This window comes from Rhinoraja longicauda, chromosome 1 (genome assembly GCF_053455715.1).
Source record: "Rhinoraja longicauda isolate Sanriku21f chromosome 1, sRhiLon1.1, whole genome shotgun sequence".
Lineage (NCBI taxonomy): Eukaryota > Metazoa > Chordata > Chondrichthyes > Rajiformes > Arhynchobatidae > Rhinoraja > Rhinoraja longicauda.
In genome coordinates, this window is record NC_135953.1 from 7,011,748 (window position 1) to 7,037,581 (window position 25,834).

The 25,834-nt window shown below is 48.0% G+C and overlaps 1 protein-coding gene across 1 annotated transcript in view; it reads right to left on the reverse strand.

The window, feature by feature from the left end:
- LOC144598346 (dedicator of cytokinesis protein 2-like) overlaps positions 1-25,834 on the reverse strand; it is an 894,447-nt gene that overhangs the window by 379,631 nt on the left and 488,982 nt on the right. The window lies entirely within an intron of this gene.

Sequence of the window (25,834 nt, forward strand, 5' to 3'; positions counted from 1 at the left end):
AGTTGCATGAGGTTCCAACAGGGTGGAAATGTTACAGCTCATAATTTTGTTTAAGGGAAATGTGTGAGGCAATTTTGTTAATGCAGAGTGGTTGGTGCCTGGAACATGCTGTCAGGGGCGGTGGTGAAGGCCGACACGATAATGGCATTGAAGAGACAATAGATCGGAACACAGATACGCTGGGGAGGGAGGGATATGGATTATGTGCAGAGGCGATTAGGTCAACAAGACATCAGGTTCGGCACAGAGACTGTGGGCCGAACAGCCAGTTCCTGAACCTATGTTCGATGACATTGCCAGAATGATAGGCAATGTCGGTCAGACATCACAGGTATCATGACTGCGCAGAACCTTTGAGCCTGAGTTGGGAGTGGGCAGATAGGTTCATAAGTGATGGGAGCAGATTGGGCCATTTGGCCCATCATGTCTACTCTGCCATTCAATCATGGCTGATCTATCTCTCCCTCCTAACCCCATTCTCCTGCCCTTCTCCCCGTAACCTCTGGCACCCGTACTGATCAAGAATCTTGACCTTTCTGTCCTGGGCCTCCTCCATTGACAGAGTGAGTCCCAGCGCAAATTGGAGGAACAGCACCTCATATTTCGCTTGGGCAGCTTACACCCCAGCGGTATGAACATTGACTTCTCTAACTTCGGATAGTCCCTGCTTTCCCTCTCTCTCCATCCCTTCTCCCACCAGTCTTCCTGTCTCCGACTACATTCTATCTTGGTCCTGATCCCTCCCCTGACATCAGTCTGAAGAAGGGTCTCGACCCGAAACGTCACCCATTCCTTCTCTCCCGAGATGCTGCCTGAACCGCTGAGTTACTCCAGCAGTTTGTGTTTACCTTCGATTAAAAATATCCATTGACTGGCTGGACACAGCCTTCTGGGTGATCTGCGATTCAGGAAGGCTGGAATCCAGATGTTCTGACCGGGTCGTAATTAAGTGACGTGCGGCTTGGCACCGATCGGGTTAAATCCTGTCTTCTTGTTCGTGAGTCAACACCACAATGCAAGCTAACGGGGCGGATGCACCGAGTGTAAGAATCAAATCAAAGGATGGAGCTGTGATGCACGGTTCATCTGGAGAATTTTCTACCGCTACTGCATGAGTCTGGCGGTTAGTGGATGCCGTCTGAAAGTCACTTTCAATTAATCCCAAACAATAACTACAAATGCCTAAAGCATGCTGCCACCCAACCTCTCGTCCCCCTGCTGAGAATGTGTTACCGAGTGACGAATGAAGTTCCCCAGGGAAGACAATCGAACAAACAAATCCAGACGTACATCTGTCAATGCTTCATCAATATTTCAAAACTCAATAAAGGGTCTCGACCCGAAACGTCACCCATTCCTTCTCTCCAGAGATGCTGCCTTGCCCCGCTGAGTTACTCCAGCATTTTGCGTCTATCTTCGTCATACCACCTCAAGCCTCTTCACAAGTCATCGTCAAAGGTGACAAGACTACAATCTTCCACGTAAATAGCGATGATCTTTTCCGACGTCGATGTATACTTGCAGTACCTCCTGCTTTAGGATTTTCAAATCAAGGGTGGCACGGTGGCACAGAGATAGGATTGCTGCCTTACATAGAAACACAGAAAATAGGTGCAGGAGGAAGCCATTCGGCCCTTCCAGCCAGCACCACCACTCATTGTGATCATGGCTGATCATCCACAATCAGTAACCTGTGCCCATATCCCTTGATTCCACTAGCCCTGAGAGCTCTATCTAAATTCATCTTTTTAAATTCATCCAGTGAATTGGCCTCCACTGCCCTCTGTGGCAGAGAATTCCACAGATTCACAACTCTCTGGGTGATAAAGCGCCAGAGTCGAGGGTTTGATCCCGACCACGGGTGCTGTCTGCACGGAGTTTGTACATTCACACTGGCCCTTCGAGTCCACGCTGACCGTCGATCACCTGTGCACACTAGATCCACGTTATCCCTCTTTTGCATCCACTGCTACACACAAGGGGTAATTTACAGATGCCAGGGTATCTTATAGAGACGTATAAAATTATAAAAAGGACTGGACAAGCTCGATGCAGGAAAAATGTTCCCAATGTTGGGGAGTCCAGAACCAGGGGATACAGTCTAAGAATGAAGGGGAGGCCATTTAAAACTGAGGTGAGAGTTCACCCAGAGAGTTGTGAATTTGTGGCATTCTCTGCCACAGAGGGCAGTGGAGGCCAATTCACTGGATGAATTTAAAAGAGAGTTAGATGGAGCTCTAGGGGCGAGTGGAATCAAGGGATGTGGGGAGAAGGCAGGCACGGGTTACTGATTGTGGATGATCGGCCATGATCACAATGAATGGCGGTGGTGGCTCGAAGGGCCAAATGGCCTCCTCCTACACCTATTCTCTATGTTTCTATAAGTCCCACCGACACCAGTCCCACCTGTCCGCGTTTGGCCCATATCCCTCCAAACCTGTCCTATCCATGTACCTGACTTACTGTTCTTTCTAAAATGTTGGGATAGTCCCAGCCTCAACTACCTCCTCTGGCAGCTCGTTCCACACACCCACTACCCTCGGTGTGAAAAAGTTACCCCTCAGATTCCTATTAAATCTTTTCCCCTTCACCTTGAACCTATGTCCTCTGGTCCTCGATTCGTCTATTCTGGGCAAGAGACTGTGTGCATCTACCCGATCTATCCCTCTCATGATTTTGTCGTCCAAAATCCTTCAACTCATTGTTCTTCTGCACGGTCCCTGTAGTGGCAGCAGCAGGTGTAGGCATTTTACATCCAGGCAGCCATTTCCTCTCTTTGAACTCTGCACAGACCGCTCCCATCAAAAACGCAGCGAGAACAGTTTAAGGTAACAGATGCACCTCCTGCACCTATTGTCTATTGTCAAAGGACCGCAAAGCACTAAAATGGGCCCTTTTGCCCCCCTTGTCCATTATGACTGTGATACACATCTAGGCTGATGCTATCCCTCTAGGCCTTTCCTATCCGAGTCCAAATATCCATTAGACACTGTAATTCTATCTGCCTTCTGCACTTCCTCTGGCAGCTTGTTCCAGATATCTCAGCTGCATGGAGGCAGAGAGGAGAGCTCTTCAGCGGGTAGTCCATAGAGCTCAGAAGACTATCGGAACACAGCTATCAGCCTTGGAGGGCATCTACAACACACGATGCCTCAGAAAAGCCACCAGCATCCACAAAGACTCCTCACACCCCTGCTATAGTCTGTTCGAACTTCTACCATCGGGCAGACGATACAAGGCCTTCTACGCCCGCACCTCCAGACTCAGGAACAGCTTCATCTCCAGGGCCATAGCTGCTATGAACCGGTCCTGCTGAGCCGGATGGTCACATCGCACAGTGAACCGGCACAGATCTACTTGCACTTTATTCTGTTTTAAAACTGTTTCTAATTTTGTTTCATTGGGTTGTTTAAATTTATACTGATTAACTAATTAATTTATTGCATCGTATGGAAGGCGCATTCCCAATCTCGTTGTGCCCTGTACAATGACAATAAAGATATATTGTATTGTATTGTCTTGTATAATCACCATCCTCAGATCTCCTTTAAAGTTCTCCCCAGTAAGGTCCTGACCTCCTACTTCATTGGAGATCTTTGAACTATCTTTAATTGGACTTTATCGGAATTCAATGTTATATCTTTGCACTAAATGTTGATTGCATTCGTGTACATTGTTTTCTTTCACTGGGTAGCACGCAGACAAAAGCTTTTCATGATACTCCGTGTAGGGTTGCCAACTTTTCCACTCCCAAATAAGGGACAAAATGTGACGTCACCGCCCCGCGCCCCACGTGACCTCACCCAGCCAGTGGCCACGTGCTCCACCAATGGCGGCCTACACTGTCCGGGCCTGCAGAGGCCCCCGGGCCTGCAGTTTCCAGGCCTACAGTGTCCGGGCCTACAGCGGCCCCCGGGCCTACAATGTCCAGGCCTACAATGTCCAGGCCTACAGTGTCCATCCCGGGCCTAATACGGGACAAGGGCGGTTCCGTAAGGGACAAACCAATTTAGCCCAATATACAGGATGTTCCGGCTAATACGGGACAGTTGGCAACCTTAACTCCATGTGTGGCCCCATCAAGGGCCTATAAAATGGTGGTAATTGTTCTTTGTGCCTTTGGCCAGGTTAGGAAGTGTCCTGAAAACAAACATGTACGCTAATGAGTAGTGAGGAACTGCAGGTGCTGGTTTAAACCGAGGATAGACACAAAAAGCTGGAGTAACTCAGCGGGTCAGGCAGCATCTCGGGAGAGAAGGAATAGGTGATGTTTCTGGTCGAGACCCTTCCTCAGACTGAGAGTCAGGGGAAGGGGAGACACAGAGATTTAGATGGTGACATAGAGAGATATAGAACAAATGGATGATATGCAAAAAACTAACAATGATAAAGGAAACAGGCCATTGTTAGCTGTGGTGTAGGTGAAAATGAGTTACAGATAATGAGACTCAACAAGACGACTTTGAAGTTGGTACAACGACTAGGCAGGGGGAGGGACAGAGAGAGAGGGGATGCAAGGGTTACTTGAAGTTAGAGAAACCAATGTTCATACCGCTGGGGTGTAAGCTACCCAAGCAAAATATGAGATGCTGTTCCTCCAATTTGCATTTAGCCTCATTCCGACAATGGAGGAGGCCCAGGACAGGAAGGTCAGTGTGGGAATGGGAAGGGGAATTAAAGTGTTTAGCAACCGGGAGATCAGGTAGGCCCAGGTGGACTGAGCGATGGTGTTCAGCGAAACGATCGCACAGTCTACGTTTGGGCTCGCCGATGTATAGGAGTCCACACCTTGAATGGATACAGTAGATGAGGTTGGAGGAGGTGGAAGCGAACCTCTGCCTCACCTGGAAGGACTATCGGGGTCCCTGGACAGAGTCGAAGGAGGAGGGATGAGGTTGGAGGAGGTACAAGCGAACCTCTGCCTCACCTGGAAGGACTGTCGGGGTCCCTGGACAGAGTCGAGGGAGAAGCTGTCTGACCTGCTGAATTACGTCAGCTTTTTTCTGCCTGTGTACACTAATGAGGTGGCTCTTCAAATATTGGACAAGCAACAAAGAGACTTAGCACAAACCTGTGTCAACCAACTGGATGCAGTAAATCAAACAACTTGTCAGCTAACGACAGGAAAGACTGACCATTAAAGACATTAACTTGTCATACAAAGCCACAACAGTAAACATGTTTTGTTTTCTTTCTTCCTTTGTTCCTTTGTTCTTTTTTCTCACTATGTTTGGGAATGTTTAAGAGACTTTTAAGGAGGCACACGGATATACAGAGTACGGAGGGATATGGATTATGTGCAGGGAGGTAGATGAGATTAGCTTGCCTTGGCATCATGTTCCACATTGACATTGTGGGCCGCAGGGCCTGATCTTGTGCCACTGTGCAGTAGGGTTGCCAACTGTCCCGTATTAGCAGTAGAGCCGCTGCCTCACATTGCCAGAGACCCGGGTGCAGTTCCTTCCTACACACAGCTTAAAAGAATCATTGGGAGATCAGGTTAAATTCATTTATTCACAAAATGCTGGAGTAACTCAGCAGGTCAGGCAGCATCTCGGGAGAGAAGGAATGGGTGACGTTTCGGGTCGAGGTTAAATTCATTGGTGGACTGCACAGTGGGGTTGCCAACTTTCTCACTCCCAAATAAGGGACAAAAGGTGACATCACCGCCCAGCGCCCCATGTGACCTCACCCAGCCAGCGGCCACGTGCTCCCGTTTCACTAACGGTGGCCGCCCTGGCCGGGAGGCGGGTTGCTATGCAACCTCCGTTAGGCGGTGCCCGGGCCTCCGGGCCTACACTGTCCAGGCCTACACTGTCCGGGCTACAGTGTCCAGGCCTGCAGCGCCCCCCGGGCCTAATACGGGACGAGTGTGGTCCCGTACGGAACAAACCAATTTAGCTGGGACATCCCGTATATTTCCTTTTTTAGTTTACTCCTTAGTTCCCGAAACTCCTCCAGGGATGCACTTGATCCCAGCTGCCTATACCTGTCCCATGCATCCTCCTTGATTTTGACTAATGTCTCAATTTCCCTCGTCAGCCAAGCTTCCATATGTTTGCATGCTTTGCCCTTCACTCTAACGGGGACATACACATCCTGAGCTCTCTTCAGTACACTTTTAAAAACATCCCACTTGCCCGATCTTCCTTTCCCCTCAAATAACCTGCTCCAGTCAACTTGAGTGAGACCTTCTATACCGACACTAAATGCTGGAGAAACTGGATAGGTCTGGGCTGGATTGATCGGATTTAGATTTGACTGCACAGGAAACTACGGACACTGAAGGAATTGTAAATGCAGGTTTACAAAAAAAAGACACAAAGTGCTGGAGTAACTCAGCAAGTCAGGCAGCATCTCTGGCCCTTCGGCCCACCGAGTCTGCACCGACTACTCACACATACATTAGTTCTTTGTTATCCCAATTTTGCACTAAGGGCAATTTACAGCAGCCAATTAACCTACAAACCTGCACGTCTTTGGAACTGGGGAGGAAGCCGCAGCACCCGGAGAAAACCCACGCAGGTCACGGGGAGAACGTACAAACTTCGTGCAGACAGCACCCGTAGTCAGGATCGAACCTGGGTCTCTGGCGCCGTGAGGCAGCAATTCTACCGCTGCGCCACTAGACTTGGCACTGGTCTAAACTCTATGAGTCTCTCTGAAAATCTGTCGCAAGTAAATAAAAAACACATGATTTATCATCTGTTAAACAATCGCTCGCAGTGTATGCGAAATAATACAACAAGGTTTATTTAAATAGGATTCAATTATGTGAAATTGGATCCATCAAGGTTACACCAGTTCTAAATTTCATAATTAATTTTCTGCAATAAACTCAATGCATGAAGCGTATGAATGATCGCAGTTTAAGTCATGGCTGTGTCTTACCAGAAAGACCAAAGTTATTTGGGACAGTGAAGGTCAAGATGTGATGCAGAAGTAGAAACTGAGGGAGAGTGACCTCAAAAGTGGTTTACATCTTGCATTTGGTTTCACCACTCTAGTCATAGTCACTGATAGATTACAGTGTGGAAACAGGCCCATCGGCCTACTCAACCACACCGGCCAACAATGTCCCAGCTACCCTAGTCCCACTTGCCTGCGCTTGGTCCATATCCCTCCAAACCTGTCCTATCCATGTACCTGTCCAACTGTTTCTTAAACGATGGGATAGTCCCAGCCTCAACTTCCTCCTCTGGCAGCTTGTTCCATGCACCCACCACCCTCTGTGTGAAAAGGTTACCTCTCGGATTCCTATTAAATCTTTTCCCCTTCACCTTGAACCTATGTCCTCTGGTCTTCGATTCCCCTACTCTGGGCAAAAGACTCTGTGCATCTACCCAATCTTTTCCTTTCATGATTTTGTACACCTCTATAAGATCTCCCCTCATCCTTCTGCGCTCCATGGATTAGAGACCCAGCCTGCTCAACCTCTCCCTATAGCTCACACCCTCTGGTCTTGGCAACTCTGTGGTCTAACATCAATACAATGAGAAATAAATAGGAATAATCTGGGTACAACCAAGCCAATCAGGCCGTCAGAGCCCTGAGTTTGATCATGACTAAGGGTGTTGTCTGTACAGAGTTGGGACGATCTCCCCGTGACCGCGTGGCTTTTCACCAGGTGCTCTGGTTTCCTCGACCACATTGCAAAGGCGTACAGATTTGTAGGTTAATTGGCTAATCGGAAAAATTGTAAACTGTCCCTAGTGTGTAGGATAGTGTTAGTGTACGGGATGACAGCTGGTCGGCGCGGACTCGGTGGGACGAATTGCCTGTTTCCGTGCTGTACCTTTGAAGTCTAAAAGTCTAAAGTGTAAACAGACCCCTCGGTCAACAATATCTGTGCCGAACTTGAGGCCAAGACTAACTCTTATCTGCCTGCACATATTCCATACCCCTCCATTCCCTGCATATCCACATGTATAAGGGGTAGGCCATTTAGAACTGAGATGAGGAAAAACTTTTTCAGTCAGAGTTGTGAATCTGTGGAATTCTCTGCCTCAGAAGGCAGTGGAGGCCAATTCTCTGAATGCATTCAAGAGAGAGCTGGATAGAGCTCTTAAGGATAGTGGAGTCAGGGGGTATGGGGAGAAGGCAGGAACGGGGTACTAATTGAGAATGATCAGCCATGATCACATTGAATGGCGGCGCTGGCTCGAAGGACCGAATGGCCTCCTCCTGCACCTATTGTCTATTGTATCTCTAAACGTCTTAAATGCCACTATCATATCTAGTGTTGCTGACTGTCCCGTATTAGCCGGGACATCCTGTATTTTGGGCTAAGTTGGTTTGTCCTGCATGGGACCGGTCTTTGTCCCATATTAGGCCCGGATGGCGCTGTTGGTCCGGGCACTGCATGCCTGGACACTGTAGGCCCGGACACTGTAGGCCCGGACACTGTAGGCCCGGACACTGTAGACCCGGACACTGTAGGCCCGAACACTGTAGGCCCGAACACTGTAGGCCCGAACACTGTAGGCCCGGACGCTGTAGGCCCGGACACTGTAGCCCGGGGGACGCTGTAGTCCCAGACAGTGTAGGCCCGGGCACTGCCAAACGGAGGTTGCATAACAACCAGCCTCCCGGCCCGGGCGGCCTCCGTTGATGGAGCGGGAGCACATCGCCGCTGGCAGGGTGAGGTCGCGTGGGGCGCGGGGGGAGTGAGGAAGTTGGCAACACTAATCATATCTGCCTCAACCACCACACACCTAGCAGTGCGTTCCAGGCACTCACCACCCTCTGTGTAAACAACTTGCCCCACACATCTCCTTTAAACTTTGCTCCAAGACCCATCAGAGTCATACAGTGTGCAAACGGGCCCACACCAACCAACATGCCCATTCCACACTAGTCCATCATGCCTGCGTTTGGCCCATATCCCTTGAAACCCATCCGCACAAAGTACCTGTCTATATGTTCTTTGGGGCTGCGCATTGGTGCAGGGCGGTGTTGCAGTGCTAACTTTTAAGGTATCGGACGGAGCTGTCACTGGTGCCGGAGTGACCGCTGTTTAATTCCTCGCTCGTTAAAATTCCCCAGTTTATTTAGGCCCCAGTTTATTTTTGTTGTTACAGTGCCGGAGCGGCGCTGTTGCTGCCTTACAGGGTCAGGGACTCAAGTTCGATCCTGCCAACGGGTGCTGTCTGTCAGGAGTTTGTACTTTCTCCCTGAGACCTTGTGTGATATCTCCATGTGCTCCGGTCTCCTCCCACTCTCCAAAGGCTAATATGGCTTTGGTGAAATTGTAAATTGCCCTTAGTGTGCAGGACCGTGCTCGTGTGTGGGGATCGTTGGTCGGCGCGGACTCATTGGGCCGAAGGGCCTGTTTTCCGCGCTGTATTCTAAAGTCTAAACGTTGTCATGGTGCCATAGAACATAGAAAACCGGTGCAGAAGTAGGCCATTCGGCCATTTGAGCCAGCACCGCCATTCCATATGATCATGGCTGATCATCCTCAATCAGTACCCCATTCCTGCTTTCTCCCCATATCCCTTGATTCCTTTAGCCCTAAGAGCTAGATGTAACTCTCTCTTGACTACATCCAGTGAATTGGCCTCCACTGCCTTCTGTGGCAAAGAATTCCACAGATTCACAACTCTCTGGGTGAAAAGGTTTTTCCTCATCTCAGTCCTAAATAGCCTACCCCTTATTCTTAAACTTAAATTATTAAAGGGAGGGGGGGTTTATTTACCTAAATTTCACTGTTCATACTGTTGGGTGTCAGCTACCCAAGCTGAATATGAGGTGCCTTCTCACCTTACAGCTATGCCCCTTCCAGTATTTGTTGTTGTCACAACAGAAAGATTCTGACAGCCTTGTAATCTTATGTACTTCTCATAGTAATACAGAGAGTTTGTTCTGAAAGCAAACTCTGGCCTCCATGTGAATTTTTCCCGTCTAAAATTGCCAAGGGAATCAAGGTTTTACGAGCTCCCCCTCCTCTGCCATACTGAAGGAGACCAAGGCACCACATTCCAAGGAAAGTGTGAGAAGGAACTGCAGATGCCGGTTTAAACTGAAGATAGACACAAAAAGCTGGAGTAAAGAGCCTGTCCCAGTTATGCGATTTTCTAGTCGACTGCCGGCGACTGTCAAAGTCGTAGCAGATCGCCTACATTTTCTTTTACCCAACGACAATGACCACGACAATGCCGAGTCAAGTTACTTTTTTTGTGAAACTAGCACCTGGCTAAGAGATTACACCGTCTTCGGAAACATCGCGAAATTCCCACGCTTACCTGACCGTCAAACTGTCGCCTCCAATCTACCCGTCAAATGTCCTGACGGTAAATAAATTGGTTAAACAAAACTATCTTCTGGTATCTTCAAATGCCTTTTCCTAATTTAATATTACGTGCTTCTAAATGCATCTGCGACAACCTAGCAAACCTGGGGACAGACAGCGTGCGACAGACAGCGCCCGCAATAAGCTACGATACCTGGCGACAAGCCAGCTGTCGCCGAGAAATTTCTATCTGGAAAATGTGTCCGCGACACGCCGAGATCAGCTACGATTCATTGAAGACTCCTCACGATCATGCCCGCGACACCCCGGCGTACGTTCGGCGACAGCCTAGTCACCGGCAGTTGCCTTAAAATCGCCTAAGTGGGACAGGCCCTTAACTCAGCGGGACAGGTAGCATCTCTGGAGAGAAGAAATGGGTGACGTTTCGGGTCGAGACCCGTCTTCAGGCTGGAAGCTCAAGAGCTCTTATTTGTCACATGCACTGGATATGAACAGTGTTATTGATGTGACTGAACAAGTCTCTCAGCATTAGAGCAGCTACAACTGGAGAGTAAATGCTGTCTTGCCTTGATCCTTTATGCAAAATAAATCAATCTTAAAGCAAAAGTCACGGAGGCACATCCATGCATCTCCCCGACTCTGAACCCTTTTGCACTTTTAGGGCAAGCACGGTGGCGCAGCGGTAGAGTTGCTGCCTTACAGTGAATGCAGCGCCGGAGACCTGGGTTCGATTCCGATTGCGGGCGCCGTCTGTACGGAGTTTGTACGTTCTCCCTGTGACCTGCGTAGGTTTTCTCCGAGATCTTCGGTTTCCTCCCACACTCCAAAGGCGTACAGGTTTGAAGGTCAATTGGCTTGGTAAATGTAAAAATTGTCCCTAGTGGGTGTAGGATAATGGTAATGTGCGGGGATTGCTGGGCGGAGCAGACCCGGTGGGCCGAAGGGCCTGTTTCTGCGCTGTATCTCTAAACTAAACTAAACTAAACACTGTCATTGTTTGGTTAACTTAGAATAACTGCTGATTTATTGTGCATTTATATTGTCATTGTTGGATCTGATGTGCCTGTAAAGCTGCAGCAAGTAAACATTTCATTGTTCCTGTTCACATCCGGTACGTGTGACGAATAAAAGCTCGTGAGCTTCCAGTCTCGAACCGAAATGTCGCCCGTTCCACCTCTCCAGAGATGCTGCCTGTCCCGCTGAGCCAAGGCCAGCTTTTTGTGTCTACATTCATTCCAAGGATTATTGGGAACGTTCGACAATTCCCTTCTCAATGACACCCGGACCTCAGGAATAAAGGATGAAAATAATCCAGGCAGATACAATATCACTCACGCTCCAAAAGAGCTCGGTTGATTTGTCTGTCACAGTTCTACTTGAAGGTGAATAACTGCTAAGTGAATCGTCTTGATAAGCGGAAGGAAAAAAAAAGCCTTATGCAAATAGACTGTGTACTTAAGAGGATTGTGCAGAAGAGGTCTTCTTATTACATGCAAAGCACACTTTGAATTGAGACCCTCCCTGCTCAGCATTCAGATCTTCACGGTTTAAAAACCATTACACCAAGTGGGCCCAAACCTCTCCTCCCCTCCCCCCTGCCTCCTCCCCTCCCCCCCTTCATCCCCTCCCCCCATCCCTCCCTCCTATCCCCCCTTGCACCCCCCTCCCTCCCTCCACCACTCTCCCCCTCCCGCCACTCTCCCCCTCCTGCATCCCCCTCCCTCCCTCCTCCCCTTCACTCTCTCCTCCCCCCTCCCCCTCTTCTCCTCCCTCCCTCCTTCTCCCTCAACCCCCCCTTATCCTCCCTCCACCCCCCTCCCTCCCTAGGAGATAGATTTAAACTTTAAAATGTGAATAACTTAAAAAATATGACACCGATTTCAATGAAACTTCTTCCATTAGCACCACAGGGACGACGGTGAGTAAGGTGGGCCTAAAACTGTCGCGCTATCGTGTACCGTTTGGCCGTAGTTCAGGAACAAACAAACAAACAAGAGTTTTAGTATATAAAAGAGTAATTGACTGTGTTCCTGGGTATAAAATACCAGCTCCTCTTATTGAGAATGGTATTCGTCGCTTCAGAATGTGGCAGGGAACAGGAGCGTGTGGTGTGTTCCTGGACTGGTAGTCGCAGGTCACAGTCAATGATGTGGAAATGCGATTTCATGTGGGTTGCTGCCTCGCGGCGTCAGGGACCCTGGTTCGATCCTGACCACGGGTACTGTCCGTTCATAAGAGATAGGAGTAGAATTAGGCCATTCGGCCCATCGTGTGTCCTCTGCCTTGCAATCGTGGCTCATCTATCTTCCCCTCCTAACCCCATTCTCCCGCCTTCTCCCCGTAACCCCTGACACCCGTACGAATCATGAATCTATCTACCTCTGCCTTCAAAATATCCATTGACTTGGCCTCCACAGCCCTCTGTGGCAATGAGTTCCACAGATTCACCACCCTCTGACTACAGAAATTCCTCCTCATCTCCTTCCTAAAGGGACATCCTTTAATTCTGAGGCTGTGACCTCTGGTCCTCGACTCTCCCACTCGTGGAAACATCCTCTCCACATCCACTCTATCCAGGCCTTTCATTATTCTGTACGTTTCAATGAGGTCCCCCCTCATCCTTCTAAACTCCAGCGAGTACTGGCCCAGTGCCGACAAACGCTCATCGTACGTTAACCCGCTCATTCCTGGGATCATTCTCGTAAACCTCCTCTGGACCCTCCCAGAGCCAGCACATCCTTCCTCAGATATGGGGCCCAGAACTGCTCACAGTACTGCACATGCAGCCTGAACATTGCGTCCATAAAGCCTCAGCATTACATCCCTGTTTTTGTATTCTAGTCCTCTTGAAATAAATGCTAGCATTGCGTTTGTCTTCCTAACTACTGATTCGACTTGCAGATTAACTTTTTCGGAGTCCTCCACCAGCACTCCCAAGTCCCTATGCACCTCCGATTTCTGGATTTACTCCCCATTTAGAAAATAATCTACGCCTTTATTCCTATTTAAGATTTTTTTTGTATTCTAGTCCTCTCAAAAGAAATGCTAGCATTGCATATGCTTTCCTTGGAGACAATAGACAATAGGTGCAGGAGGAAGCCATTCGGCCCTTCGAGCCAGCACCGCCATTCAATGTGATTATGGCTGATCATTCTCAACCAGTACCCCATTCCTGCCTTTTCCCCATACCACCTGACTCCGCTATCCTTAAGAGCTCTCTCTACTACTGATTCGTCTTGCAAATTAACTTTCTGGATCGTGCACCAGCACTCCCGAGTCCCTTTGCACCTCTGTGCGGAGTTTTCATGCTTCCCCCGTGACTGTGTGCGTTTTTTCCGGGCGCTCCGGTTTCCGCCCATGTTCCAAAGGCGTGCAGGTTTGTAGGTGAATTGGCCTCTGAAAATTGTCCCCTCATGTGTCGGATAGAACTAGTTTATGAGTGGTCGTTGATCGGCGCGGACTCGGTGGGCCGAAGGGCCTGTTCCCACACTAAACTGAACTAAATCCCAAAAAGGGGGAGCTGTAGAATTAAATAACAGCCAATTACAAAAGACGAGCTAATGAATAACAGGAGGTTTTGCAAAAACAGCAAAGGGCATTGTGACCAAAAAGGGGATAGGCCCGAATTTCCCAGTTTTGTATTCTACACAATGGGGGCAATTTACAGAAGCCAATTAACCAACAAACCTGAAACAAGAACCCGACCCAAACATCGCCCATCCATCCCTCCCACAGATGCTGCCTGACTCGCTGAGTTATTCCAGCACTTTCTGTTTCAGAAACATAGAAAATAGGTGCAGGAGGAGGCCATTCGGCCCTTCAAGCCAGCACCACCATTCATTGCGATCATGGCTGATCATCCACAATCAGTAACCCGTGCCTGTCTTCTCCCCATATCCCTTGATTCCGCTAGCCCCTAGACCTCTATCTAACTCTCTTTTAAATTCATCCAGTGAATTGGCCTCCACTGCCTTCTGTGGCAGAGAATTCCACAAATTCACAACTTTCTGGGTGAAAACGTTTCTTCTCACCTCAGTTTTAAATGGCCTCCCCTTTATTCTTGGACTGTGGCCCCTGGTTCTGTACTCCCCCAACATTGGGAAAAAGTTTCCTGCATCTAGCTTGTCCAGTCCTTTTGCAATTTTATATGTTTCTATAAGATCCCCTCTCATCCTTCTAAATTCCAGTGAATACAAGCCCAGTCTTTCCAATCTTTCATCATACGACAGTCCCGCCATCCCGGGGATTAACCTTGTTTTGTATAAGTAAAACTGCTTGGCCATTGCCCAAGTGGTAAAGAATGGTATTAATGTAAATGGACAGCATGAAGGCGATGAGCCGTTGGGCCTGTTTTTGTGTCGTCTGTTAGATTTAACTCTTAGGGGCTAAAGGAAAAAGCAGGAACGGGGTACTGATTGTGGATGATCAGCCACGATCATATTGAATGGCGGCGCTGGCTCGAAGGGCCGAATGGCCTCCTCCTGCACCTATTTTTTCTACATGTTTCTTTGACTCAATAAAGGAAGTAATTTGTTGGCTGTCGAATGCTTTAGGATGACGGTGGTGTGAAGAAGGCTTCACAGATACGGGAATTTTCTTTCTAGAAGTGCAAACTTGTGGAGAAAGCACAAATCAATATGACGTACAGGGTGGCAACTTTAATTACCGAGCTGGCTGTTAACATGCCACTTCAACACTTGCTGGGAGCTACTGTGAAAGACAAGAGCAAGAACTTAAATCAGTGAGTCAGCATTTCCTTCAGACTCTGCCACTTGACATCCTGTGGGCTTAATTGTTCTGCACAAGCAAGTTTGACTTCAAACAGGTGTAGAGTCTTGCAGCAGAAATAGAGGCAGCCACCTCTTCTTCAAACATTGATGCGCCTTTTTCAGCCAGTGGACATTCTCGCTCTCTCCTCCTAGTTTCTTTTTCCCAGAAGCTTTCTCATCTGACCGCGATTTTAATCCATGGGCAACCAGCCCTGGCATCTGCTCAGGTAACGAGAGGTTAATAGAGACATAGAGTGTCGTGCAGCGTGGAAACAGGCCCTTCGGCCCAACTTGCCCCACACCGGCCAACATGTCCCATCTACACTAGTCCCATCCGCCCGCGCTTGGCCCATATTCTCCCAAACCTGTCCTATCCATGTGCCTGTCAAACTGTTTCTTAAACGTTGGGATAGTCCCAGCCTCAACTACCTCCTCCGGCAGCTCGTTCCATCCACCCACCACAACCTGGTGTGGAATAAGTTACCCCTCGGGTTCCTATTAAATCTTCCCCCCCCCCTCACAATAGACAATAGGTGCTGGAGGAGGCCATTCGGCCCTTCGAGCCAGCACCGCCATTCAATGTGATCATGGCTGATCATTCTCAATCAGTGTCTGTTCCTATGCTGCATTCATATACGTCCATGATGCCAATCCAAACTAATCCCACCTTCCTGCACATGGAGTAGATCCCTGCAGCCCCTTCCTGTTTATGTGCCTGTCTAACTTTATCTGCCGTCACCACCACCGCTGGCAGCACATTCCAGACACTTCCCAATCTCTGTGGGAAAATACTGCTCCACACACCTCCTTATGAGCTGGGCTTTCATTCACTGGAATTTAGAAGGATGAGAGGGGATCTTACAGAAACATATAAAATTCTTAAGGGATTGGACAGGCTAGATGCAGGAAAAATGTTCCCAATGTTGGGGGAAGTCCAGAACCAGGGGTCACAGTTTAAGAATGACAGGGAGGCCATGTAGGACTGAGATGAGGAAAAACATTTTCACCCCGAGAGTTGTGAAAGTGTGGAATTCGCTGACACAGAAAGCAGTGGAGGCCAATTCACTGGATATAGTCAAGAGAGTTAGATACAGCTCTTTGGGCTAACATTCAAGGGATATGGGGAGAAAGCAGGAAGGGGGTAGTGATTGTGGATGATCAGCAATGATCATATTGAATGGTGGTGCTGGCTCAAAGGGCCAAATGGCCTACTCCTGCACCTATTTCCTATGTTTCTATGTTTAATCATTTTCCCTCTCACCTAAAAGCTATTCCCTCACCTAGTTGACATCTCCACCCTGCAGGAAAGTCTCTTATATATATATATATTCCTTTATTCGTCCCGCACCGGGGACATTTACAGTGTTACAGCAGCAAAGTGGATAACAAGAGAGCAAGAGAACATTCATTGTAAATAAAAGGCACATAGATTGTCATTTGTTTCTGTGTGTTATTAGCTGTTATTGTTGACTCGTCTGCTGGGAGCAGTGCTGGTTGTGCAGTCTCACAGCAGCGGGAAGGAAGGACCTCCTATATCTCTCCTTCACGCACTTGGGGTGAAGGAGTCTGTCACTGAAGGAGCTACTCAGTGCAGTGACAGTGTCCTGCATGGGGTGGGAGTCGTTGTCCAGCAGCAATGTTAGCTTTGCCATCATCCTCCTCTCTCCCACCGCCTGCACTGAGTCGAGGGGGCAACCCAGGACAGAGCTGGCCTTCCTGACCAGCTTGTCGAGTCTCTTCCCTTCTGCCGCTGAGATGCTGCTGCTCCAGCAGACCACTCCATAGAAGATGGCCGATGCAACCACCGTGTTGTAGAAGGTCCTTAGGAGTGCCCCCTGCACTCCAAAGGACCTGAGTCTCCTCAGCAGATAAAGTCTGCTCTGGGCCTTTCTGTACAGCGCATCGGTGTTTTCAGTCCAGTCCAGTTTATTGTTGAGGTAAACACCCAGTTACTTATTAGAATCCATCTACCTTATTATCTATGCCTCTCATAATTGTTTTACACCTCTGCCACATTCCCATCAGCCTCCCCCAGATTTCACCCCACATGCCAACGCTTGGGGCAATCTACAAAAGGCAATTCCCCGACCACACTGCAAGTGTTTGGAATGTGTGAAAAATCTCGGAGAAAATCCATAAAGTACGAAAGCAAGTAAGTTTTGTTGAACTCACTTTGAACACTTCAGTGAAACATAGAAAATAGGTGCAGGAGGCCATTTGGCCCTTCGAGCCAGCACCGCCATTTATTGTGATCATGGCTGATCGTCCACAATCAGTAACCCGTGCCTGCCTTCTCCCAATATCCTTTGATTCCACTAGCCCCTAGAGCTCCATCTAATTCTCTTCTAAATTCATCCAGTGAATTGGCCTCCACTGCCTTCTGTGGCAGAGAATTCCACAAATTCACAACTCTCTGGGTGAAAAAGTTACTTCTCACCTCAGTATTAAATGGCCTCCCCTTTATTCTAAGACTGTGGCCCCTGGTTCTGGACTCCCCCAACATTGGGAATTTTTTTCCTGCATCTAGCTTGTCCAGTCCTTTTATGATTTTATACGTTTCTATAAGATCCCCTCTCACCCATCTAAACTCCAGTGAATACAAGCCCAGTCTTTCCAATCTTTCCTCATACGACAGTCCCGCCATCCCGGGGATTAACCTCGTGAACCTACGCTGCACTGCCTCAATAGCAAGGACGTCCTTCCTCAAATTAGGAGACCAAAACTGCGCACAGTACTCCAGATGTGCACTCACCAGGGCACTGTACAACTGCAGAAGGACCTCTTTACTCCTATACTCAGATCACATTATGCAAACATCACACAGTTCACTGAAGGGTCGAGAGGGAGAGAAAGGTCAGCCGTGATTGAATGGCGGAGTAGACTCGATGTGCCAATTGGCCTAATACTGCACCTTCTCCAAAGCTTCCACTACTTTCCGGTTTTGGGGCGACCAGAAGATGACAAATAAAGCTATCTTGAATCTTGAATCTTGAATCTTGAATATGTCCTAACCAAAGTCCAATAGAGCTGCATCATGAATTTCTTATTCACTGCCCCTGGCAACGAAGACAAGCATACCATACGCCTTCTTTACCACCCTATCTTGTTCTGGCACCTTCAGTGAACTGTGAGATGTTTGTATATTGTGGTTGGTGACGATGGTAACTGGATATCATCTGAAAGTCGCCTGCACACTGAAGTCAATTTAGAGTGGACAATTAACCTACCTACCAAAGGACTGACTTGTTGAAACATATAAGATTATTAAGGGGTTGGAAACGCTAGAGGCAGGAAACATGTTCCCAATGTTGGGGGAGTCCAGAACCAGGGGCCACAGTTTAAGAATAAGGGGTAGGCCATTTATAACGACGATGAAGAAAAACTTTTTCACTCAAGAGAGTTGTGAATCTGTGGAATTCTCTGCCTCAGAAGGCAGTGGAGGCCAATTCTCTGGATGCTTTCAAGAGAGAGTTAGATAGAGCTCTTAAGGATAGCGGAGTCAGGGGTTATGGGGAGAAGGCAGGAACAGGGTACTGATTGTGAATGATCAGCCATGATCACATTGAATGGTGGTGCTGGCTCGAAGGACCGAATGGCCTACTCCTGCACCTATTGTCTATTGACAGACCTAGCATGGTTCTAATGGGCTTTTTTTTTAGTCGTGTCATCACACAACTGTTTGCCAACAGCGAGCAAATTTCTGTGCCACGTGGTTGGCGTCTGCAAGATCCTTTGCAGTGCATGTGTCATGCAGCATGTCACAGCTCAGGAGATGTTCCATAGTCTGGAGGCCCCGTCCGCACATGCAGTCTGCCCAGTGTATCCCCACTTCAGCGTGACCACAGCAGGAGCATTCTCGTCGCAGTCCCTGCCAGATTCTACAAGTATCTGCGAATCCTGCTGCCGCGCCACACACTGCTTGAATGGGCCGAGAGGCCTCCTTCTGGGATGCAGCGATACGGCAGAACAGATACTGTACAGGTTTTGCACGTTCTGCCGATCTGAGAGAGTGCTGGGGGGAAACAGTCACTGCGACTAATTTGGATCAATGTCAAATCACATCTTCCATTGTCTGATACCAAGAAATCAAGTTCTTACGTTAATAGATTTTTTTTTTTAACACGAGGCATTAATCAGTGTGTATTTTAAGATCCCGCACACACCAGCTGTCGAGGGTTTCTTACGTGACTTATTATTCCGAGATTTGTTGACAAATGTTGACAAGGATTTCGACATAACAAAACACAGTCAAAACAGCTATTAAATCAGAGAGGATTGATATTAATGTATAATATGCACAGAAATGCTCATTGATTCATGGAATTGTAGAAATTTATGACACAGTCAGGGTCTATTCAGCCCATTATATACATGCTGGGGATGACACAGAACTATTTAGGCCAGTGATTGCCAATTTTATATGTGTGGGGGGGCGGAGGGGGGGGGAGATGCTTAGGTAAACATTCCAATATGTAAAACCACAAATTGAACTAAATTAACAAATAGTTCACCAGAGTCTCATCCTTCATGTTTTTTTGTGTTTTTTTAGACTTAGAGATACAGCGCGGAAACAGGCCCTTCGGCCCACCGGGTCCGCGCCGCCCAGCGATCCCCGCACATTAACACTATCCCACACCCACTAGGGACAATTTTTACATTTGCCCAGCCAATTAACCTACAAACCTGCACGTCTTTGGAGTGTGGGAGGAAACCGAAGATCTCAGAAAAAACCCACGCAGGTCACGGGGAGAACGTACAAACTCCGTACAGATGGCGCCCTTTGTCAAGATCGAACTCGGGTCTCCGGCGCTGCATTCGCTGTAAGGCAGCAACTCTACCGCTGCGCCACCGTGCCGCTTGTAGCTGACGTTAGCACAAACTCACTTTCAAATACATTCGTACACATGTATGTATACACACACACTCACACACTTGTCACTCACACACACACACACACTTGCTCACCCACACTCGCTCACTCTCTCCCACTCACTCACCCTCCCACTCACACGCTCGCACACTCGCTCACTCACACACACGCTCGCACACTCACTCACACTCACCCACACCCTCCCACTCACACACTTGCTCACTCACACACACGCTCGCACACTCACTCACACTCACCCACACAATCACTCACTCTCACTCACTCATCCATTCTCTCACTCACTCACCTACTCGCTCACTCACACACGCTCGCACACTCACTCACTCACTCACCCATTCACTCACTCACTCACTCCGGCGCTGAATTTAGACAACAGACAATAGGTGCAGGAGGAGGCCATTCGGCCCTTCGAGCTAGCACCGCCATTCAATGTGAGCATGGCTGATCATTCTCAATCAGTTTGCCGTAAGGCAGCAACTCTACCGCTGCGCCACCATGTTCCGAATTGGAACACATTGTCCGAAAGGGCAGGAGGGACAAGGAGTTTGGGGCAATACACAGTGGCGCAGCGGTAGAGCTGCTGCCTGACAGCGCTAGAGACCCTGGTTGGATCCAAGGTTGCTTGCACTATGGGTGCCATCTGCATGGCATTTGCACATTCTCCCCGTGACTGCGCGGGTATTCTCCGGGTGCTCCGGTTTACTCCCATCATTTCAAAGAAGTGCAGTTTCATTGGCTTCTGTAGATTGCTCTTAGTGTGCAGGATGCCGAAGTGTGATAAGGCGCGACTGGTGCATGTGATCAATGGTCGGCATGGACTTGGTGGGCTCCGGGCCTGTTTCCATGCAGTAACTCTAAAACCAAACAGTGTCCCTGGACTGTATATAATATTCATCTCATCACAACTGAGGTGAGTAAAAAACTTTTTCACCCAGAGAGTTGTGAATTTGTGGAATTCTCTGCCACAGAGGGCAGTGGAGGCCAATTCACTGGATGAATTTAAAAGAGAGTTAGATAGAGCTCTAGGGGCTAGTGGAATCAAGGGATACGGGGAGAAGGCAGGCACGGGTTACTGATTGTGGATGATCAGCCATGATCACAATGAATGGCGGTGCTGGCTCGAAGGGCCAAATGGCCTCCTCCAAGCACCTATTTTCGAAGTAATCTATGTAATCTACAACCGCAGTCTAGGCTTAAGCTCAGGGTGACCGCGCTTTTGCGGTTGCAGCTCCTAGACTGTGGAACAGCATCCCTCTCCCCATCAGAACTGCCCCCTCCATCAACTCCTTTAAGTCCAGGCTCAAAACCTATTTCTACTCCCTAGCGTTTGAGGCCCTCTGAGGGGGCGCTGTGAACTGTTTATGTATGTGCTGTTATGTTTGTGTGCCATTGTATGTTCGTTCTTAGTACCTGAACTGATGTACAGCACTTTGATCAACGTGGGTTGCTTTTAAATGTGCTATACAAATAAAATTGACTTGACTTAACTTGATTTGACGTACATTTAAAAGTATTAAACTAAGACAAAATAAAACAATACTTGGTAACTGATTTGGTGACATTTACTGGATTGTTTTAGGTCTTACATCTTTCAAGCAGGACATCTGTGTGACGCCAGACCCGTCAGTGTGATTGACCTGGAACTTGTAATGAATGATTCACAGCAAGTTGTTCAGTTCAAGGGACAGGTAGGTTTAAACAATAAAAGCTGTCCATGCCAGTAATGTCCACGCCATGTGGCAAAGGAGGGAAAGGTTCAACTCAACATTAGAAACATAAAAAATAGGTGCAGGAGGGGGCCATTCAGCCCTTCGAGCCAGCACCGCCATTCATTGTGATCATGGCTGATCATCTACAATCAGTATCCCGTGCCTGCCTTCTCCCCATATCCCTTGATTCCACTAGCCCCTAGAGCTCTATCTAACTCTCTTTTAAATTCATTCAGTGAATTGGCCTCCACTGCCCTCTGTGGCAGGGAATTCCACGAATTCACAACTCTCTGGGTGAAAAAGTTTCTTCTCACCCCAGTTTTAAATGGCCTCCCCTTTATTCTTAGACTGTGTCCCCTGGTTCTGGACTCCCCCAACATTGGGAACATTTTTCCTCCATCTAGCTTGTCCAGTCCTTTTATAATTTTACACGTTTCTATAAGATCCCCTTTCATCCTTCTAAACTCCAGTGAATACAAGCCCAGTCTTTCCAATCTTTCCTCATATGACAGTCCCTCCATCCCAGGGATTAACCTCGTGAACCTACGCTGCACTCTCTCCATAGCAAGGATGTCCTTCCTCAAATTAGGAGACCAGAACTGCACACGATGCTCCAGATGTGGTCTCACCAGGGGCCTATACCATTCCATTCCCCAATGCCTATCCAAATGTCTTTTAAACACCACTGTCTTATATGCTCCAACATAATTTGAGGGGCCAAATCCTGTACTCACTGGAGTTTAGATAGATGAAGGGAGATCTCATTCAATCCTACCAGATAATGAAAGGCCTAGACAAAGCAGACGTGCAAAGAATGTTTCCAGTAATGGGAGAATCTGGAATCAGAAGGCACAGCTCAGAATAAAAGGGCATACCTACAAAATGGAGATGAGGCGGAATTTCTTCAGCCAGAGGTTGGTGAATCTGTGGAATTCATTGTCACAGATGGCTGCGGAGGCCAAGTCATTGGGTATTATGGTCTTGTGGAGGTGCTACATTTCCAACGAGGAGAAGGTGGCAGTGTCTACCCTATTGATGCCTCCCATCATTTTGAAAAACGTTCTCTCAGGAACCCACGTGGGCACAGGGTACTGAGGTGGATCTTGAGTTTAGGAGCAGAGGATTTGAGTTTAGGAGCAGGGAGGTTCTGCTGCAGTTGTACAGGGCCTTGGTGAGACCGCACCTGGAGTATTGTGTGCAGTTTTGGTCTCCTAACCTGAGGAAAGACGTTCTTGCCTTAGAGGGAGTACAGAGAAGGTTCACCAGATTGATCCCTGGGATGGCGGGACTTTCATATGAGAAAAGACTGGATAGACTGGGCTTGTACTCACTGGAATTTAGAAGACTGAGGGGGGATCTTATAGAAACATATAAAATTCTTAAGGGGTTGGAGAGGCTAGATGCGGGAAGATTGTTCCCGATGTTGGGGAAGTCCAGAACCAGGGGTCACAGCTTAAGGATAAGGGGGAAGTCTTTTAGGACCGAGATGAGAACACATTTCTTCACACAGAGAGTGGTGAGTCTGTGGAATTCTCTGCCACAGAAGGTAGTTGAGGCCAGTTCATTGGCTATATTTAAGAGGGAGTTAGATGTGGCCCTTTTTGCTAAAGGGATCAGGGGGTATGGAGAGAAGGCAGGTACAGGCTACTGAGCTGGATGATCAGCCATGATCATATTGAATGGCGGTGCAGGCTCGAAGGGCCGAATGGCCTACTCCTGCACCTATTTTCTATGTTTCTATGTTCAGACATGGTCACGTTGAAGGTAAAGGGAAGAAGGGCCCCCCTCCTGCTCCTATTTTCTCTGTTTCTATCATGGAGCAAGAATTGACCCTGGGACCTTTCTGTGTCCAAACAAAAAAAAGTCACATCTGGCGACAGAGAGAAAATCGTTGCATTTGCAATTGCATCTGGGAGAGACTGGAAATGTTTCAAAGTGATGAAGTATTATATCAGTGCAAATTTGATTATGACATTCATCTCCGTTCCACCCGATCACTCCATCGTATAGCTCAGTCACAAACAGCAGGACGAATGGAAAAGGGTGACACTAACCTCCAGTTTTTAATATTAGAAACATAGACAATAGGTGCAGGATTAGGCCATTCGGCCCTTCGAGCCAGCACCGCCATTCAATATGATCATGGCTGATCGTCTAAAATCAGTACCCTGTTCCTGCTTTCTCCCCATATCATAGAAACATAGAAAATAGGTGCAGTAGGAGGCCATTCGGCCCTTCGAGCCAGCAGCGCCATTCAATATGATCGTGGCTGATCATCCAAAATCAGTACCCCCGTTCCTGCTTACTCCCCATATCCCTTGATTCCGTTAGCCCTAAGAGCTAAATCTAACTCTCTCATGAAAGCATGCAGTGAATCGGCCTCCACTGCCTTCTGAGGGAGAGAATTCCACAGATTCGTATCTCTCTGGGTTAAAAAGCTTTTCCTCATCTCAGTCCTAAATGGCCTACCCCTTATTCTTAAACTGTGACGCCTGGTTCTGGACTCCCCCAACATCGGGAACATTTTTCCTGCAGCTAGCCTGCCCAATCCCTTGAGAATGTTGTATAGAAACATAGAAAATAGGTGCAGGAGGAGGCCATTCGGCCCTTCGCGCCAGCACCGCCATTCATGGTGATTACGGCTGATTATCCACAATCAGTAACCCGTGCTTACCTTCTCCCCATATCCCTTGGTACTGCTAGCCCCTGGAGCTCTATCTAACTCTTTTTAAAATTCATCCAGTGAATTGGCCTCTACTGCCTTCTGTGGCAGAGAATTCCACAAATTCACAACTCTCTGGGTGAAAAAGTTTTTTCTCATGTGTGTCTATAAGATTTCTCGTGCGCGCACGCATGGTTGTATCATGTAAAACACAAAGTTCTGGAGTGACTCATTGGAAAATAGAACAGTACATCAGAGGAACAGGCCCGTCAGCCTACAATGTCTGTGCTGAACATGACTCCATGTGAATCTAATCTCCGCTGCCTGCCTGTTCATAAGACATAGGAATATGGCTGAACCATCTTTCCCTTTTCAACCACACTCTCCTCAGTGGGCCACAGGGCCTGTTTCTATGATGTATCTCTAACCTAAAACTAAACGAACATAAAACAGTACACCAGAACAGGCCCTTCAGCCCACGGTGTCAATAGACAATAGACAATAGGTGCAGGAGGAGGCCATTCGGCCCTTCGAGCCAGCACCGCCATTCAATGTGATCATGGCTGATCATTCTCAATCAGTACCCCGTTCCTGCCTTCTCCCCATACCCCCTGACTCCGCTATCCTTAAGAGCTCTATCTAGCTCTCTTTTGAATGCATTCAGAGAATTGCCCTCCACTTCCTTCTGAGGCAGAGAATTCCACAGATTCACAACTCTCTGACTGACCCGGAGAGTTGTGAATTTGTGGAATTCTCTGCCACAGAAGGCAGTTGAGGCCGATTCACTGGATGCCTTCAAAAGAGAGCAGAGACGCATGCACATGCACAGAAACATTTGCATACCACACACACGCACACGCAGCGGCCCATGCACATGCATGGAAATGTTCACACACCACACACATGCAGAGACACTCACATGCAGACACATAGAAACGGTTATACAAACACACACAGATTCTCTCTGTTCACACACACACACACACACACACACACACACAGAAACAGATGCCCTTTCAGACACCCACACACCTACACAGAGAAATATACACACAGATGCTCATGTATAGAGATGCTGACCGATGTGCTAAGTATTCCCCAGCATGTTCTGTTTTTATTACACACACACACGCAAACAGAAACACATACAGAGAAACATAAATACAGGCACCCGGTCACAAACATGACAAGTATGAACACAGATATATACATTTAAATAACTACGCACACAGAGACAAACCAGTACACCGGCACCCTGAAACAAACCCACTCGTGTACAAAAAAACGCACAGGCATCAATGCACACACACACACAGAACTACATGCACAACACCGCAACAGATACACTTAACCACAGGCACAAAAGCAGCCTAGTATCACACACACACACAGAACTACATGCACAACACTGCAACAGATACACTAACCACAGGCACCACAAAAGCAGCCTAGCATCACACACACAACACACCGCGTATAAAGCTGTCCACACTTACTGTACACACACAGACAGCACTGTAAAGAACTCCCTAGCACTGTAAAGAACTCCCT